The following is a 20,275-nucleotide window of genomic DNA, read 5'->3' as shown; positions in this document are numbered from 1 at the left end:
TGTGTGTGCCTCTACCACATCTGGTTTCCTCCCCTTCCCCCTTCAGATCTAGTTTAAAGCCCTCTCAATAAGTCCTGCTAACTACCGCTGCAGGATCCTTTTCCCCTTTTGAGACATGTGTGTTATATTTGTTGCTAGCAGGCCAGGTGTCCTTTAAGCCAACCCATGATCAAAAAAACAAATTTCTGCCAGTGACACTATTCCCGCAGCCAGGTGTTGATCTGGTGGGTCTTCTGCGTCTTTCCTTCTTGTACCCTGCAACTGTGGGGTCAGAGGAGAACATTACTTGTGCTCCTGATCCTTTAACCATGCGTCCCAAAGCTCTGAAGTCCCTCTTGATTGCCCTAAGTTTTCCCTTTTCAGTTTCATTAATGCCTACCTGGAAAATTATTAGGGGATAATAATCTGAGGAGCTAACCAGGGCAGAAAGTTTTCTTTTTATGTCTTTAGCCCTGGCCAAAGGGAGGCAGCAGACTTCCCTAAGAAGTGGATCTGGCCTGCATATAGGCCCTTCTGTTCCCTTTAGAAGGGTGACTCCTATGACTACAACCTGCCTTTTTTTCTTTGTGGGAGCTGTTTTGATGGAGGGTGCAGGATGATTTATCCTCTGCAGCACCTCCAACTTAGTGGAATTGCCTCCTTCAATGTTGTTGTTTGGTTTCACTTGCAAGGTCTCATACCTATTTTGCAAGGGAACCTGGCGGGGTGGGGTGGTCACAGTAGGGACCCTCTTCCTTTTACACCAGGCAGGAACTTGCTGCCATTTCCTGTTATTCCTCAAGTTGTTGCATTCCACATCCTGAGCCTCATGCCTGTTGGACTGAGGCACCTGGGAAAGTGGGGTAGGTAAGCGGGTGTTTCTCTTGCTACCCTGAGTGAGGACTTCCTTATGTTTGCATTGACCTGCCTTCTTCAGTCAGGCAAGGGGAGGATACAAGAATCCCTTGATCTTCATTTTCTGCAGGTGGTCTTACCTGCCCCCGGGAGGCCAGAGCTTGATCTCACCACTCAATTTCCCATTCGAGCTCCCTGATACTTCTCAACCTTTCCAACTCTTCTCTCAGCTCTACTACTACTGTTTTCTCTATTGGCACTCCATAGCAGTAAAAGGCTCTGTAATGCTCTGCAGCCTGAGGTCTGGGTGGCTGCATGTTCCCGTGACAGCTCTTTCTGAGTTGCTGCCTCCTTCCTGTTGAATATAGAGTACTTACCTTTGTCCTGAGTGGGTACCATAGTGGGCTTCTTTTGTGAGAGTGACAACAACCAAATGATGTAAATCACTTGACCCTGCTAAGCTTCCTTGCCCTGTCTGCTTAAACTGCCTGTGTAAACTGCTGCGTTAACTGCTTCACCCTGTTTGTTGTGCTCCTGGTCACCTGCACTCCTCAGGAGGGCATTAAATATCCCCTGTTTTCTCCTGGCAATGTCCCTTCCATGTCAGCCCCCCTTGTGAGATCAGCCGCTTTCCTGGCGATTCTCTTGGCAGAACTGCAGCTCCAGGATCTCCTCTTTGTCTCCTCAGTCCATGCCCAGCCTCAGCTCTTACTGTAGCTGCTGCTGTGCACATTGGTTCACTGCATTTAGATGGTTGCTCTGTGGCTGCTGCTGTGCTCATCACTTGCTGCTGACTCATTAGAAAAGAGAATTTCTGGGGAAAGGGAAAGAATATGAAAGCTGAAATGAGATTTGACTGTCAGCATGCTCTGGCAAGATTTTGAGTTGGCTAGATAAGGCAAACAGAGTATAACTATGACTATCATCTTCTACACAGAAGCAGATCCAAAATTTATTGGCTAAAATAGGTGCTAAATTTACAAACTGGATTTTCCTAGAAATAGTGTTTTTGAGATGAAGTTAGATGTCGTACAAGGGAGAGGTACTGAGATTTTTGTGCTGCTTTAGACAAGAGACTTGGAAAATTCTAAACCTGGAAATACTCTACATGTGCTGCGTAAAAATCTGAAGAAAAATAGACAGGTACAGGTGATCTTAATGTAACAAGAAAACTGATTGACATGTTGGCTTTCCAAAGAGCTGTCAAACTAGGACAAACACAAAAGAGGAAGAAGAAAAGTAGATCAATAAATATTTATATTTACAAACAAAAACACAGAAAACATTTTTCACTAAGAACTATCTTTTCTCATCAAGTATAAATTACTTCAATTACTCAGACACTGCACTTACAGTCAAAATAAGGAAACAAGGAAGCTTTTTTTTTAAAATCTCTTTCTTTGATCTGATCTATTTTAGCAATAAAATACAACACAACAGGCTATTTTCTGTTCCAGTCTTCCCCACTGACTAAGCATGGCAAGACTAAGAAGTACTCTAGTTTGTACTAGTTAATGTGTCACCACAAAACCGGTTAATTTAAGTTGTAGTTGCAGCACTGTCAGGGTTTAACCTGAGCTAGCAATACAACCACGATAGCCGTTCGCTCATCCCCTCTTCGGTCCCCCCCCAATAGGGGAGAGAATGGAAAAGGAAGGAAGGAAGAAAGTTGGATTGAGATAAACACAGTTTAATAAAATAATAAAATTCTAATGCACTACTAGTAAATATATATCTGTATAAAATAGAAATAAAAGATACCATGAACGCTGTCCACACTAAGCAGTCTGTCCCACGAAGCAGCACCCTGGTCCTGAAAAGAGGGAAAAAAACCAAAAGGCAGAAAGGTTCAGAGGCTTCTGCAAAATGGCAAAAGGTCAACCTAAACATCCCAAACTGAACACCTCCGGCTCTGATAAAAAAAAAAAAAGCTAAGAAAGAATGCGCAAGAGAAAAAAAAAAAGCCCAAGAGCAAGAACTAGAATGCCTGAGAGAGAAATAAACCAGAAGATCCCCACTCTCCTTAAATACAAAGCACGACACTAATGGGATGGAATACTTTCATTGATCAGTCTGGATGTCAGTCAAGCTCTTACTCATTCATGTCTCCCTTCCTGAATGTGTTACACCTGTGGGCAGAGCACTCAGAATGTCCTTGACTCTCAGACCAGAGTAATTAAAAACATTAACTCTGTCCTGGGGTGTTACCTTTTTCTTCTCAAACCAAGTCCAAATAATGACTGTGCTAGCTATGAAGAAGAAAGGTTTCTAACTGCATGAAGAAAATTAACTAATTTTCATTCAAACCATCACAAGGCACCCTTCTCAGAAAATGAAACTAAAGTTTCAAATCCCATTTTAAAATTTTAAGCATTAAAGTGAGGACAACTTGATGACCTCTTGTTTGTAAACGAATCAACATTATTAAAAAATTGTGAAGATAAAATGGCTACAATATATTGCCTCCACTCATTCCCTCTCCTAAATCCAAATTCAGCTTTATCTTAATAATCACCATGAGGATGCTGGTTTGCATGCCATTTTCACATGCACAACTCCCACATCAACCACCAGAAATAATAGATAGATGATCTACCAACAGTAAGAAATGGAGTTTTTTTGTGAGAAGTTGTATGATTCCACAATAATTCAGTTGTCAGATAGTGGAGATATTTTCAATTCTGCAGTTTCTGACTCAAAAATTACAAATCCTTTCCTAAATAATAACAGCAAATAACCTAAGGAAGTTTTCAATGCAGCCTGTATAGGCCTGCTTCTGCTATCTCATCCATGCATGCAAATATAAAAGGCTGCTGTTTAAAGCTGGCAACCCAGTAGGAAGGAAAAAAAAGCTAGTGTTTTACTGTAAAGTCTTAGAACAATAATTCTGTTTACCCCAGTTTATCACACACTAATGGCCAGAATGTAAGGTTTAAAAATAGGCATAAAGAGAGGGGCAGGCTCATTTTTCTAGAATCCTCCTCCTTGGAGACATAGCTTCAAGCCAATGCTGACACAACAACAGACCTTAAGAAAGTTTATTCACAGCAGCTATTTATAAGTAAGTGTGTTAAAGATAATATAAAGAATATAGAGTTAAGAAGGAAACTATTTTGAAAGTTACAGGAGAAGGGTGTTTTAGTACCATTAGTTCAGAATGCTTTACTTAACTACCTCTGGCTTAAAAAAGTGAATTATTTTTATTTTGCTAAATTTTGGGTTACTTGAGGAAATTATTAAATAGTGCCTCTCAGAAAAAAAAAAAAAAATCTAAAATTGGAGAAATTATATTCTGTGGATTTCTATGGCATAAAATATGCAAATAGATGTATTCATAGAATCATAGAATCATGGAATCATTTTGGTCAGAAAAGACCCTCAAGATCATCAAGTCCAATTGTTAACCTAACACAGGTACGTTCTCCTCTAAACCGTGTCTCTAAGATCCTCATCTACATGTCTTTTAAATAGCTCCAGGGATGGTAACTGAACCACTTCCCTACACAGCCTTTTACTAATGCCTGACAATCCTTTCTGTAAAGAAATTTTTCCTCATATCCAATCTAAACCTCCTCTGGTGCAACTTGAGGCCATTTCCTCTCATGTTGTCACTTGCTACTTGGGAGAAGAGACCAACACCCTCCTTTCAGGTAGTTGTAGGCAGCAATAAGGTCTCCCCTCAGCCTCCCTTTCTCCAGACTAAACAGCCCCAGTTCCCTCAGTCACTCCTCATAAGACTTGTTATCAAGACCCTTCATCAGCTTCATTGCCCTTCTCTGAACTCTCTTCAGCACCTCAATGTCTTTCTCATAATGAGGGGCCCAAAACTGAACACAGTACTCAAAGTGCAGCCTCACCAGCCCTGAGTACAGGGGGACAATCACTTCCTTAGTCCTGCTGGCCACACTATTTGTGATATAAGCCAGGATGTTGTTGACCTTTGTAGCCACCTAGACACACTGCTGACTCCTATTGAGATGGCTGTGGACCAACACACTTAGGTCCTTTTCTGCCAGGCAGCTTTCCAGCCACCCTTCCCCAAGCCTATGGAATTGCATGGGGTTGTTGTGACCCAAATGCAGGACCCAGCACGTGGCCTTGTTGAACCTCACGCAACTGGCCTCAGCCCAATGATCCAGCCTGTCCAGCTCCCTCTGTGGAGCCTTCCTACCCTCCAGCAGATCAACACTCCCACCTAAGTTGGTGTCATCTGCAACTTACTGAGGGTGCACTTGATCTCCTTGTCCAGGTCATCGATAAAGACATAGAGAATTAGCCACAATACTGAGGCCTAGGGAATACTAGTCATGACTGGCTGCCAACTGGAGTTGACTCTTCACCACAACTCTTTGGGCCTGGTCATCCAGCCAGTTCTTTAGCCAGAAAATAGTATACCCATCCAAGCCATGAACTGCCAATTTCTTCAGAATGCTGTGGGAAATGGTGTCAAAGGCTTTAGTAAAGTCCAGGCAGACAACACCTACAGCCTTTCTGTCATTAACTTTATGTGTTATATATTTACATTTTGTACATATACAACTGTACATATATAATACGTATGTGTTACATGGACACATGTATATATAGTGTATATATAGTGTATATATATGTATACATATATATTTATATATGTATATGTTTATATAGTCTTATTAAACAAAAGATGTTTGCATTGAGTATGTTCTCCCTATACTTTAATGAGTACCTACTTCTTGTTCTGTAAAACAAACATTACATAATAGGCACATGAGAGAACACATTGTATAAGTGTATGAAACAAAACAATAAAATATTGATAAAATATTTTGAAACCTTGAAAAGAATCTGTCAATATGAAATTAAGAAATAAAGGCATTGACTCTTCATAATATGGCATTTTCTTCGCAGTTGTGACTGGAACACCAGTGACCTTGAAGCCCAGACATTATAGGAGAGCTTAATTTAGAGGACTTCCTGTTTAAATATTCTTCTAATGTTTTTAATACTATTGTGGTGACACCTGATCTCTGATTTCTTCAAAGCAGTGTCACATAAACACAGGTGAAAAATACCCAACAGAAGCAATCATCACCCTTCTTCTTTAGAGCCTGTAAAAATACTTGTCCTGCCTGTAAAAATACCTGCTGCTTTTCAGGCATCACATTAGAAATTTTTTTCACATCATACTTCGTCTAAACACCCCTGCATCACTTAATTTGTCTGAATGAGACTTTCAAAACTAAAGTACTAAGGACTCTAATCCTGTAAGGATACTCATATTTACTAAATCTAATTACTATGAATTATTACAAATAGCTTCATTGACTCATCATGGAAATCTGCAGAACTGGGACTATGGATTACAAGTTTATGAGTAGCTTTGGCTCTGCAGTGCAACACTTAGACAAGTGATGCATAGTCCTTGTAAAGGTCTCTAAGCAGATGAATGTGTTAACTTGAAAAATAAAACATCATCTTCATTTTGGTATATGTGTTGTAAGATATTCAACATACTAGGATACAGATACGTGAAAGTAAAATGCTTACACAACTAATTTTCTTCTGATTTCATGGTTTGGCTAATGCTCAACAGTAATATAATACAGATATTCAAAGTAATTTTACACTGTGTTCTATCATGCATGGTAAATTAAAATATTCCATTAACTAAACAAATTTGTGGTGCCATAAATCAAAGCACACTAAGTAAATCACAGTTAGTGAAAACAGAATTGTAATTCCATCACAGTGATTAAGCAGAGGCTAGAAATAGTCCAATTTATCATATGTAATGTGCAGAGTATGATTATGAAACATAGAGTTCTGGGGTTTGGGGTTTTTTGAGCTTTAATTTATTTTTCTGAATTGCATGTATAGTCCTTTTTTATAATTTTCTTGTTACGTCAAGACCTTATCAAAATTAAGAAAGACCTTATTAAGGCTGTATTTTTGAAGATTTGTCACAAAGCAAGTTATTGTACAATGTTGAAAACAAATAACAGTGTAATAGAATCATGTTCATGTCATTGAAACGAAAGATTGTTATTAAACAAATGATGTTTGCATTGAGAATGTTCTCCCTATACTCTAATGAGTACCTACTTTTTGTTCTGTAAAACAAACATTACATAATAGGCACATGAGAGAACACACTGTACAAGTCTGTGAAACAAAACCATATCCCATGTGGTACTTCAGTGTGTTTGATTAAATTCACAGAGATGACAGCCTCTTGCACTCAACTAAGCAGCATATTGGTGTGACTTACAGAACCATTTTAGGACCTCTTACAGATGTTTCTACTGAAGATATGTTAATAATAGAGAGCTCATCCAAATGAACCAGACAAGTTCAACATTGTAGTTGGACTATCAAACAGTATTCTTATTTGTTGAAGTATTTTTTCATGTAATTTAAATTAGGATATATAAATGTGGAAATGGGCCAAACATGTAGCTCTTGCTGTACTTTTGTATCATTTCCTTCCATACAAAAAATTTATTTATTAGAGGACTGAAGAATACTCTACTATAGAGATATACCTATGGCAATGCAAAAATCTGAATTATGACACATTGACATATTAAATTATGACATCCAATGCTTTTGTTCTTAAACTTGCTAAAAGAGAACAGGCATAAAATCTGCTTGCTTGGTAGGCTGACTTCAGTCAGTCTCAGGAGTCATGTATTAAAATTTTGGTTTGAAGTGTCCTGAAAGATTACTTGTAAGGTTTCTGAGTTGTTCAATTGAAATCTGCTTCAGGAAAGCATTTTGTCATACTCTTAATATTTAGATAATCTTAAATTGCTACAAGTTCTTGTGACATTAGCCATAGCCATCTGCTTAAAATAATGAGGTGTGTGTTTCAGTATTTTCTTGAAATGTTTTAGACCTGAATGTCATAATTTTTTTATGTATTTCTGTTATACTCTATTTGTCTTATATGTGTACCCTGCTAGCACAGCTGGAGAAAGTCCGATCTTTCTTTGTTTAGAAGCTGTATTCACTAGTTCAGAGTTATGTCACACTTTAATTTTTAAAATTAGACTATTCATTGTCAATTACCAGACTTACAGAAAATTATTTTTAGCCAATAAAATCTTACTATATTTTAGAGCAGGATTAAAGGAAACAACCTTGCTTTCTCTACATTATTGCAAATATTTAATTAATAAATTTAAACATTATTAGGATAAAGACTAGAAATTTGGCATATTGCAAGGAAGTTGTCTTTCAGTCACTCCTGTCTGTGAAATTCTGTTGACTTTTGTAAATTATAAGATTTTAATATTCTTTTTTTTCAAACACCTATTAAAAACTTGTCATATCTGCACAGTTGAATTCTCAAAAAAAAAAAAAATCTACCGTGAACACATCTTACTAACTACCAGAACCCACGTATGAGCACCATTTCTGCTAGGTGACAAAACATTCTTCCCTGTAAGGCAGTAACTAAGTGAACTTCCTCTCTCCCAAGTTCTAATTTTGCCAGGCAGGAGCAACTGACACACCAGGTGCAGGAATGCAGAGCTCTCTCCTAAGAAATTCTGAAAGCCTTTTGCCTGGTTTATAGCCACATGAGGAAAAAGACAAAGCCACCTGGCTTGAAGGCTGATGAGCTGGCCGTGGCATGCTGGTGTCAAAAGAAGCTGTGACACTATGAGTAAGAGAATACAAGGATGTACTTCATGAAGAAAAGCTGGTGGAAACAAATGTCTTGGTACCTACACAAATTCAAAGAGTCACGGAATTGCTCAGACTGGAAGATACCTTGTGCTGGTTTGACTGAAAATGAGTTAATTTTCTTCATGCAGTTAGAAACCTTTCTCTTTCATAACTAGCACAGTCATTATTTGGACTTAGTTTGAGAAGAAGAAGATAACAACCCAGGACAGAGTTAGTTTTTAATTGCTCTGGTCTGAGAGCCAAGGACGTTCTGAGCACTCTGCCCACAGGCGTGAGGCATCGAGGAATGGGAACATGGATGGGGCAGAGCTTGACTGACATCCAGACTGATTAATAAGAGTATTCCATCCCATTAGTGTCATGCTTCATAATTAAGGAGAGTCAGGGTCTTCTGGTCACGCTCTTGGGTACTCTCATGCTCTCTCTCGCATTCTTCTTCACTCATTTTGTCAGAGCTGGGGGAGTAAGGCGCGGGACATTTAGTTTATCCTTTTGCCATTTTGCAGAGGCCTTTGGGCCTTTCTGCCTTTTTTTCCTTTTTTTCTCTGTTTAGGATCAGCTCTTCATGACCAGGTGCTGCTTCCTCGGATTGGCTGCTTGATGTGGACAGAGTTCGTGAGGAATTGTCTTGAGTATCTTTTATTTTATATTCTATTTCTATTTTTTATGTACATATATATATATATTTACTAGTAGTATTTTAGTATTTTGTTATTTTATGAAACTGTGTTATCTCAATCCAAGTTTCTCCTTTCCCTTTTGATTCTCTCCCTTACTTGGGGGTAGGGTGGTGAGGGGGATGAATGAGTGGCTATCATGGTTGTATTGCTAGCTTGGGTTAAACCATGACACAACTCTAGAGATCTTCCAGAGATTACATAATCCTTACATAATCTTTATAAGAATAGATAATTTTCATATAACCCTTTACAATCTTCATGGCCCTTTGCTGGATTTGCCCCAGGATGTCCACATCTCCCTTGTAACAGAGAGGCCAGACTTGGACACAGCACCAGATGTGTCTTACCAGTGTTGAGCAGAGGAAAAAGATCAACTTCCCTTGACCTACTGCAAACATTCTGCCTAGTACAACCCCGGAAGCTGTTTGCCCTATTTGCTATAAGGATACTTTTCTGCCTAATGATCAACTTGATGTCCATCAGGGGCCATTGAGCTCTCCCTCCCTACTGCAAACATTCTGCCTAGTACAACCCCGGAAGCTGTTTGCCCTATTTGCTATAAGGATACTTTTCTGCCTAATGATCAACTTGGTGTCCATCAGGGGCCATTGAGCTCTCCCTCCATAGCAGTTAGTTGTGTGACAATCTCCCCTTGAGTAAGAATGCCCTCTCAACCTTATCCCTCAAGGCTGAGAGATCCCTTACCTGACACTAGTCATCCATGAGTTGATATGTGACATTTTTTCATGCATGCAACATTTAAGACATGTATAGTAAGCTTACATGATAATATTTGTATTCTGCATTAACTTAAGTATAGTAAATAGTACAGTATTGACCACCCATCCATCTGTACTTGAGTATTTTACATACCTGAATCTATTGATTATATGATACTCAATAAACTAACTACCAGCTCAGATCTGCCCAAATGATCTCTGGCTTTTCTTCTGCAACAGTGTGAGTGGGAAGAGTAGCTGTTATAACTGGTACTATGACATCTACAGTAACAATGTAGAAAATGTAGAGAAACTCCCTGCTCCCTAAGACTGGTTCAAGTTTAGATCTGTATCAGCTGGCAACCACGTACCACACAAACACCCATCACTCACCATGCCCCCTCAGTGAGATGGGAAAGAATCAAGAAAACCTCATGGGTTGAGATAAAGACAGTTAAATAGGATAGTAAAGGAACAGACAGTAATAATAATAATAATAATAATAATAATAACAACAACAACAACAACAACAAAAACAACAACAGCAACAACAACACCAGGAATAATAAGAATAATAATAGAACATACAAAACAAGTGAAGCTGTCCTGGCTGTGTGCTCTCCCAGCTTCTTGCACACTTCCCACCTTCTTGTTGTCAGGCCAGTATAAGAAGATGAAAAGGCCTTGACTTGTTAGCAACAACTAAAACATCAGTGTGTTATCAATATTAGTCTTATTCTAAATCTCAAACAGAGCTACTCTGAAGAAAATTAACTCTACTCCATTTGAAACCAGGACAAGACCTTATTTGAAATTGAAATCTATATGTTGGCATGTGCAGTATTGTTACTGATGGAATTTTGAGAAATTGTATATAAAATGATTTGGGAGAGATGGGGAGATAAGTCACTAGAGACTTCTTAAAAGAAAATTACTTTGCAGATAGTGCTATCACATCTTCAATTGGAAACAGTGTTCCTACAGGGAGAGCAAAGATGGAAGGATGTTCCCTGGCTGAACTTGAAAATCAAATGGCTGGGGGTGATAGCATTGATACTGTAAGAGAGATGTGAAGTATCATACACATCTTCCCTTCTTAATGAGGTGGAATGTTTGAATAATAGACAAACCTTGATTTCTTATATAGAAATGTCTTTAGATATCACTTTATATGTAAGTTATATGTAGGCTATATTTATGAAAATGACCCTTTTCACCAGCAGAATATAGAAACTTCTCATTCTTTTGAAAGACAAATAGCATGCTTAGTATTGAAAAATGTTGCTCTTTTCTTCAATATTTTTCCATCTTCTTTTTGCCACATTACTACATCCAGGCTGCATCTCAATACATGATAGAAAGTAAGAAAATATTATCTGCAGCAAGACTCTAGAACCTCATATAGTACCTCACTATTTTTATGGCTGTTATAAGTACGTCTTATAAATGTATTTTTTTTTTCTTTAAAATAATTCTAAACATTTGGGGAGGGGAAAGATGAAGTAGGCACTGCCTTAGGCTTAAAAAAATCATTGAACAATATTTTTAAATTTTCTCTCCATGCTGGCCATTGCCAGATGCTTGAATCCGGCTATTATTCTTCATCACATTTTTGAAATTACTATGATTGTCAGCTACAGAAGTACTAAGAATATTATCCAAAGAAACGCAAGATTTTGGGCATTGTAATGGAAAATCTTACAGGCAATTTTCATTGACTTGAATTTCCAGAAAACACATAGGTATTATTTCTAATAGAGAGAACAGGTCTTTTTCCTCTTCCTCTTCTTCTTCCTCTTCTTCTTCTTCTTCTTCTTCTTCTTCTTCTTCTTCTTCTTCCTCTTCTTCTTCTTCCCCTTCTTCTTCTCAACCTCTCCTCTCCTCTCCTCTCCTCTCCTCTCCTCTCCTCTCCTCTCCTCTCCTCTCCTCTCCTCTCCTCTCCTCTCCTCTCCTCTCCTCTCCTCTCCTCTCCCCTCTCCTGCTACTGTAAACCAAAATAATTGAATAATAATTCATTGTTCTATCCACATAGACAAAGTTGAGACTGTTTTATGATTTTTTAAGTAGTCTTTTTTTCACACATAGCTTCACCCTGAGAAACACACATCTCTCATTCTGCAGTTTTGAAGAGTATTTATGTGCATCCTAGTTTCAAGCATGTGTTTTCCTATTTTACTGTAACAGAGCAAGTGTGTTCACACCCTGGAGTGAACTTCAAGCACAGTTTCTGTACAGTGTTGACAAAAGTTAACACCTGTGTCAAAAATAGCAAATCGGAAAACTGTGCTGAATCTTATCTACATAAATTCTGTTAATCTTCCAGTGATATCCTTGAATGCTTTGGATATGAATGCAAAGTATGTCTAAACCTTATATTATGAGCTTTCAGTTTCAAGCTTTCCTCAAAAATATTAGAACAATGTTTTCCATTTTCCTTGTATTGCTGTGCAATTACTACGCAGTGATTTCTTCAATGAAGAATTAGGTTCTAACTATTGATTTATGGTTGGGAGTCTTCTAGATTACTGGCTAAGAAGGTTTACTTATGGATAAAATATGTTCACACATAAAAACATTTCATACTGAACATTCAGAGAAATGACATTTTGCACAATTGAGACCACTGCACAACAGTGAAACCTGAATGTATCTGATATAGATTAGAAGTTCAACCACACAAAAGTTTAGAAGGTTCAGATTGTCTTAATTTTAACTGTTAAAAGTTCTGAACAAGTGCCTGTTCTTCAGTCCAAGCTAATGAAGCAATGTAAAATAATAATAACTTTTAAAAAGATGAAAAATTCCCTCAAAACAACAACAGAGACAGTGTTTGCCAGACAAAGTCACTATTTTCTCTGCATTGGAAACAATAGTGACAAAACAGCAGGAGGAGTGATGTCCCAGAGCTTCAAGTATGTCACAATTTAATTAAGCTATGGCAGTCCCAGGCTTATTATCTTGCTGTTTGGGATACTGCAAGCTTTGGAATTAATATGGGTAACAGTTGAGATGTGACACAAAGTTTCTGTGGGTAGATTTTATTATGTGAATGGGAATTCCCATCTGTCTGTCTGAGGTAGCTTTAATTGCACTGTAAGCCATTGAAACAGCAGAAGAAATTACTGAAACAATAAAGTACTCTTTCAATACTCAAGAAAAGGAGATTGATGATGGAAACCATTGTGCCACTAAAAGGAGAACTGGAAGACTTTAACTACCACATGAACAGGATATTGCAGGGAAAGCTGAATAAGTCTTTATCTGCAGCGCTATGGTGGGAAGTCAAGGTAAAATACTAGTAAGGCTAAATAACTGTTCAGGGGAGAACAGAAAAAAATGAGTTTTCATTAAATATCATAAAGTGTTTGAGTTGATTGAAGAGGCTACATTTACAAAAAAAGTATATAGACTGATGAAGAAAAAGGACTTTCTGATATTTTGACAACTCAAATATTCCAGTTGCATTCTACAAAAATTAGAAATGTCTATATTTTTCTTGAGTACATATTATGCAAATATACCAAAAGGTCATTTTCCTTGGCATTAAACTCAAGAACAACAACTTCTTAAAATACCTCGTTGCTGTTTGATGTATGTACTGTCCCATATTTTCAAAGGCTGCTGGCCAGAAATAAAATTCAGAATGAGATATATCACAGATTAACTAGATGATCTAGAGGTAAACAATAATATCTGATAAATCTTGAAAAAGTTTTTCTTCTTAGCAGTTGAATATTGTGTCCTGGTATAGATGTGTAATACACATACATAAATATAATGACATGCAACAATCACCACCACTAGAGTTGTCACCACACAGTCAGCATAATAGATTTTACAGCTAACAACAGTACTACAGTCAGCTATGCCTATGGGAAGCAGATTCAACATAAGTCTGCTTTTAAAAGTCTACATAATCTGCTTGGAAAGTGTCTTGGACCCATCAGATTTTCTTTGCTGTAGACAGATATCTCGACATATTGATAGACCTTGCTGGTGCTTTGAAAAATTACCACAAAAAATCCTGAGGCCTAACCACAAACTCAAAGAAAGTCTACTTAGTTTCATCAAGTCAAACAAAGGATGTATTGTAATAATGTAGTTATTCATTGGGGTGGGGAAGATAGGATTGGAAATGCCAGATATAATTCCTTCTGAACCTTAGCCAGAAATTTAATTTGCCTCATATGTGTTCATCTTCTCTAGGGGCTTCATCTTCTGTATTGGTATCATGAGGTTAGGGTTGCCTGATTTAGACTCAATGAGGAGGAGACCCATTTAGACTTCTTTTGGAATGCTAGTGGTACTCCAGTGAGGTAAATAGAGAAAGGTCCTCCAGTTTCTCTATGTGTTGTTAAATTGCTCACTGATTCTGAGGTGCTTATATGTTCCACTTACAGAGAGAAACTCTGCAGTGGATGCCACTTGTTCTTTCTATACTTGTATGCCTTCATAACTGCTGAGGAAGTATTGTGACTTGGTAGATGTTTTGAAAGGTGCAATTATGCCTATTTAGTAAAAAGAAAATGCATACTTATTGTGCAGGAAAGGGACATAAAATACCTTCAAGTTCAGAATCTTGGTGAATAGCTGCTTTTTACTGAGAGGACACTGTAAACAGATCAACAAATCTTGGTGAATGAAGTCCGGCTAGAGATTTTCTACTCCTGAAGAAAAAGGAGAATGTGAAGAAGTGATAATTCCTGGTATTTAAGGACAGTATTTTTACATGTAAATAGAACAAAAATATTTCTACATAAAAATTTACATCAAAGTTGCCTTCACTTTACCACATATAATCAGAACAACCTTTTTTTCAAGGAAAACAAAATGGATTAATTCTATCTATTCAATGTTTCTTGTGTGTTGTTTTTTTTTTTTTTTTTCCCCAAGGCAAATTATCTAAAGCCCAATATGCATTTTTTTTTTTTTTGTCATTATTCAAATACTATGAATAGCAGACTAAATTCTGCACAAAGCTTTTCTTAGAATAAGCTAACAAGGTACAGTTAATTGGAGGAAGTAAAAAAGAAAAGAGTCTATTAGAGATTTTTTGGGATGATGCATGCAAAACACATTGAACACAAACAACAAAACACCAAAAATATATATAGTTGAAAACATAGTCATAAAATAATGGACAAAATAAAATTAATAGAAAGATAAATGATTTATTAAAGGAAGTGATGGAAGCCTTGTCATATATGGTCCCAGTGTAGATTATTAAATTCAAGTAGTGCAAAGTATTGTTCAGCAGGGGTATCTCTTTCTGTCCTGGTTTTGTTTAAAAGAAGACCAGTTCTCTTTTAGTGAATTTTCCTTACAGCAAAGTTCTTCTAAGTAACTGCACTTTTCTGAATTTGGCTGTATGTTTTGTAAACATTCTTTGCTCTGCAGCTGGTTACAGTAGCAATGGTACGCAGAAGAGCCCCAGCTTGGTAGCCAACGTAACTGGTAAATTTTGCATGTCCTATAAATGAGAGGGGTGTATTTGCAAGGATAAGCAGCTAGAACAGGTGATCAAAATTGACCACCTAAGTATTCCACCTCATATATGTCATACATCCTATAAAAGTGTGTGATCACGAGGGTCTTTGACCATGTCTGGCATCTGAAGAGGACCCTGCCAGCTCTTCTTGTGATCCTAGACTAGTTTCAGGCCCTGCATCCCTGAATCCAGTTCTGGTTTACTGCTAAGTCCAGCCCAGGACTTTCGGGTACTGCTGTGCAGCGGCTGAAGCAACAACAGCTCCACCGCAGGCTGCTGCTGTGCTATGCTGGGAAATTCAGGATTGGTTTTGTGTATTTTGTTTTATTTTCTCTATTTATTAGTAGTATTAGTAAAGAATTTTTAACTTTCCAATTTGTAAGTCTCTCTCTCTTTTCCAATTGCCTTTCCTTACTGAGGAGGGTTTGGGGTTAACAGCATTTGCCATGGTTTATTGGCAGTTCTTATTCCTAAGAGATTAAAAAAGATCTTTTCCACCCTTAACCTCTCTGACTCCTAACATAAGATACTGGAGATGTCCAGATAATGTGATAAAAGGTTGTTTCCACACAAGGAGCACAATGATGGGTCAGATAATGCCACTAGTCACAACGAAGGACCCCAGAGGCACCGTGGCGTGGTGTCAATGCCCCAGACAGGGCCCCCAGCACCCATCTGGACTCTCCCCAGGGTGTTCCATGGAGTCCCTGTTCCAGAGGCTAGAGGACACCCAATGCCTTCAGCCCATGGAATCTCTCTGGCTCTCATCAGAAACTGAGGGACCACTGTGTGGGTGTGTGAGACACTTCATGGAGTGCAGGAGGTGGCACAAGTCTAACTATGAGATATGTAGGGGAGGAACCAGAGGCAGGACAGCCTAAGTATCTGGGTGGTTTGAGGAAAAGCAAACGTGGGAAAAGGGATACAAGGGGTCAGAGAGGTGTTAGCAGGGGCTGTCCAAAGTGCTTGTTGGGCCATGCCCTGTGCCCCGTTGGTGCAGTCTGCCCTGTCTTCTCTCTGAAATGAAGTAATGTCACACCCTTTTTGCCTCCCTTCTCATCTCCTGTCTTTCTTGTTCTCACTGTCACTTTCTTCCCCGCAGCCCAAGTCTGCTTTAGTTTAGCTTATATAAAATACAGCTTCGACTTTCCAAAACACACAGTGAGAATTTGAAAAATGGATCTATTTTGTCCAAATTAAGTACCTAATCACAAAATCCTTACTGAAGTAAAATTCCAGTTGAAGTCAATGAATTAGAGGATTGGAGTGATCAATGGAATAAATGCAACTTTGTTTTGGCATGGACTATGGAGATACAATAATGTTTTCCCCATCCCACTAACAACCCACCTTTTTCAGATATAAAATGATTGACTCTTGTCCACAATGATGCTTCCACAATGGCTTGTTCAGGAGGTAGCAGCACCACAGCACAGATCGAAATAAGGAGGTAGAATTACAGGCATATTGGAAGAATTAAAAAAATGTGATAGGGCAGTAAATTTTCAATTTCACTTGTAACTCTCATGATAAAGGACTGACGTTTCTTGAGAATTATTCAAAATAATGTAAATCCTGTATATTAACCAGTGTTTTTCTTAAATGTAATATTGATGACTATAAATAGAGAGTAAAGTAAATGCAAAAAATTGTGCCCTTTTACTTCAGCACATTGTACCAATAAATCTCTCACTTCTTTTACTCCTACAGAATGGTTCAGAAATATAGCAGCAATTTCTGAGAGGTTTTTTCTATTATATAAAATTTAATCTGTTAGAGCTAGATAGGAGTGTTTCAATTTGAAAGGTGTTTAAGATGAAAAAAAAAAAAAATCAGGATTTACAAAGATGAAATTCCAGTTTTCTTGTTTTAAGAGTGGCAGGGCCAGACACAAAAGCAACCTGAAGAAATGGCTGACACTTTGTTTCTCTTTGCAGAACAGGATTTTAATTTCAGGAAGAATTTGCTGTGTGATTGAGTGGAAATTAAATTCCATAAGGTCTGTTGAGCTTGAGCTTAAAAAAAAAAGGCTTAATTAATTACACAAGCGAATGCTAGTCCTATCAAATTGGCAAGTAAGTTTCTTGATCTTAAAGTTAGGCTGAAAACAAATGAAGAATTCACAAAATAAAACAAATACTATGATGGAAAGACCATTACAGATAGGTAATATTAGTCTGGTGCAAAAGGAATTGTGGTTTTTGCATTGTTGAAATTTGCTGTTTGATATTGGAATAAATTCTTAAATACATATGATTATGTTACATATAATTTTAATGTGCTTTTCTTGCTTTATGTTTTTTTTTCTACTAGCTTATTATTTCTTGTATATTTTATATTTATTTTAGACTATGGAAGTGATGTTAGACAAAAAGCAAGTTCGAGTGATTTTCTTATTCAAGTTCAAAATAGGTCATCAAGCAGTGGAGACAACTCGCAACATCAACAATGCATTTGACCCAGGAACTGCTAACAAATGTACAGAGCAATGGTGGGTCAAGAAGTTTTGCAAAGGAGACAAGAGCCTTGAAGATGAGGAGCGTAGTGGCCGGCCTTAAGAAGTTGGCAATGACCAGTTGAGAGCAATCAATGAAGCTGATCTTACAACTACATGAGAAGTTGATGAAGAATTCAACGTCGACCATTGTACAGTTGTTTGGCATTTGAAGCAAATTGGAAAGGTGAAAAAGCTTGATGCGTGGGTGCCTCATGAGTTGACCAAGAATCAAAAGAAATCCTTATTTTTAAGCATTGTCTTCTTCTACGCAACAACAATGAACAATTTCCCAATTGGATTGTGACATGCAACAAAAAGTGGATTTTATATGGCAAATGGTGATGACTAGTTCGGTGGTTGGACTGACAAGAACCTCCAAAGAACTTCCCAAAGCCAAACTTGCACCAAAAAAGGTCATGGTCACTGTTTGGTGGTCTGCTGCCAGTCTGATCCACTACAGCGTTCTGAATCCTGATGAAACTATTACATTTGAGAAGCAAGCTCAGCAAAGGGATAAGATGCACTGAAAACTGCAACACCCGCAGCTGGTATTGGTAAAAAGAAAGTGTTCAGTTCTTCTCCATGATAATGCCTGACCAAATGTCGCACAACTAACGCTTCGAAAGCTGAATGAATTGGGCTATGAATTTTTGCCTCATTTGTCACTTTTTGTGTGTGTGTGTGTGTTTTTTTGGTTGTTTTTTTTCCTTTTTTTTGTTATTATTTTATTTCTCCCCCCAAAGACTTTGTAGTGTCAGATCAATTTTCTCCTACTGCTCAAGATTAAGAACCACATTGTTGACTGCTATGTGCTGAAAGTAAAACTTAAAAAGAATTTAAAAGTGACTTTTCATCTATTAGTGCATGAATTATTTAAAACTTAAGTCCATTGCACTACATGCTATATAATGTGGATCACAGGGCAATTCAGGCTGCCAGGGACCTTTCGAGTTCTCCAGACGCTGCCCAGAGCAGGCTCAGCAGTGGACTTGGACAGGGTTACCTACACTTAACCCATTCAGGGCATGAAACTCCCCAGGTCAGAGGTGGACCAACCCCCCAGGGCCCTGCTTCCACCACTGGGCACTCCACACAGGGAAAAGGCTTCTTTTTGTCTCCAGCCTGAGCCTCCCATGTTTCAACTTGTGGACTGCCTCTAGTTATCCCACCATGCACCTCTGTGAAGAGCCCGGCTGTGCCTTCTTCATTCCATCTTGTTACCTCACATCAACGCAGGAGATCATGTTGAGTGCTCCCAAAGGTGTCCCTTCTCCTGGCTGATTCAGCTGTGGTGCCACAGCCTCTCATTGCAGGACCAGGGCTTCAGCCCCACCTTCTTAGTGTCCTCCCCTGAATCCACCCCAGATTGTCGATGTTTATATGCATTCCATATATCTTCTATATATTCTATAGGTCTCCCAAATTCTTCAGGTTTCCTAGAGTGAAACGTGATACTTTTTAAGCCAAATTGCCTTTTGGGGCAGGAAGAAAGCTCAAACAGTTTTTTAAGCCCATTGAACATCAGACTGTGGTTAAGTGCCCAACAGAGATAACATGCTACCCAAAATGAACAATACCTACCTCTGCAAAGATTTACTCAGACCTTACTTTAGGAGGTTCATCATGTTCTGCTTGGTACTATTTAAAGTAATATTAAAGTTTTAAGGAAATTGATGTAAGATGCAGAAGAAAGACATGACCTTAAAATCAAGAATTCACAAGAATTCATTCTACATAAAGCTATTGGAAAAATGGCTTCATTGGTCAAAATTATTTGAGATCAGATTGAATACCTAGTTTGATCTGAGATTATATCAATCCCTTTTGGATGCATTTTTAGAAACTCTTAACTTCTTTAAACTTAAATGTGGCTTAAATTAAAAAATATGGATGAAACATCTAGAGTTTTCATTTGATTACACACTCTATTTTTGTAATGAAAGTTATTTGTCTTATAAAAATGTTTTTAACCTTGATGTGCATGTGCTTACATTTTAAAAAATATGAACTCTAAATTCTGTGATTTTTGTGTTATTTAAACGTCTTCGAAGTGTAATATTGCTTATATTAGAAAGCAATCACAGTTAGGATTTCATTTAAATGCAATATCAGTAAGAGTTCTAATAGACAGTCAAGCTTTCTCTGACAGCAATTTTAAGGGTTGCTCCCTTCCACAGAAAGACTACAATTCAAGATCCTTGGGTAGGAAGACCCTCCAGTATATTATTAAGCAATAAAGTATTCCCAGCAACTTCATGATGTGTACTATTTTCTCCTTCAGAGAAACACAGGGATTTAAATGGCTTTACTGGTTCAGAATCTAAACAGACTCACTTAAACTTTTTCCATCAGATGTTAAAAAATACAAAGTTTCCTTATTCGCAAAATA

The sequence above is a fragment of the Streptopelia decaocto genome (genome assembly GCF_964273445.1).
Source record: "Streptopelia decaocto genome assembly, chromosome: Z".
Taxonomy (NCBI): Eukaryota; Metazoa; Chordata; class Aves; order Columbiformes; family Columbidae; genus Streptopelia; species Streptopelia decaocto.
Note: the sequence above shows the minus strand (reverse complement) of the source record.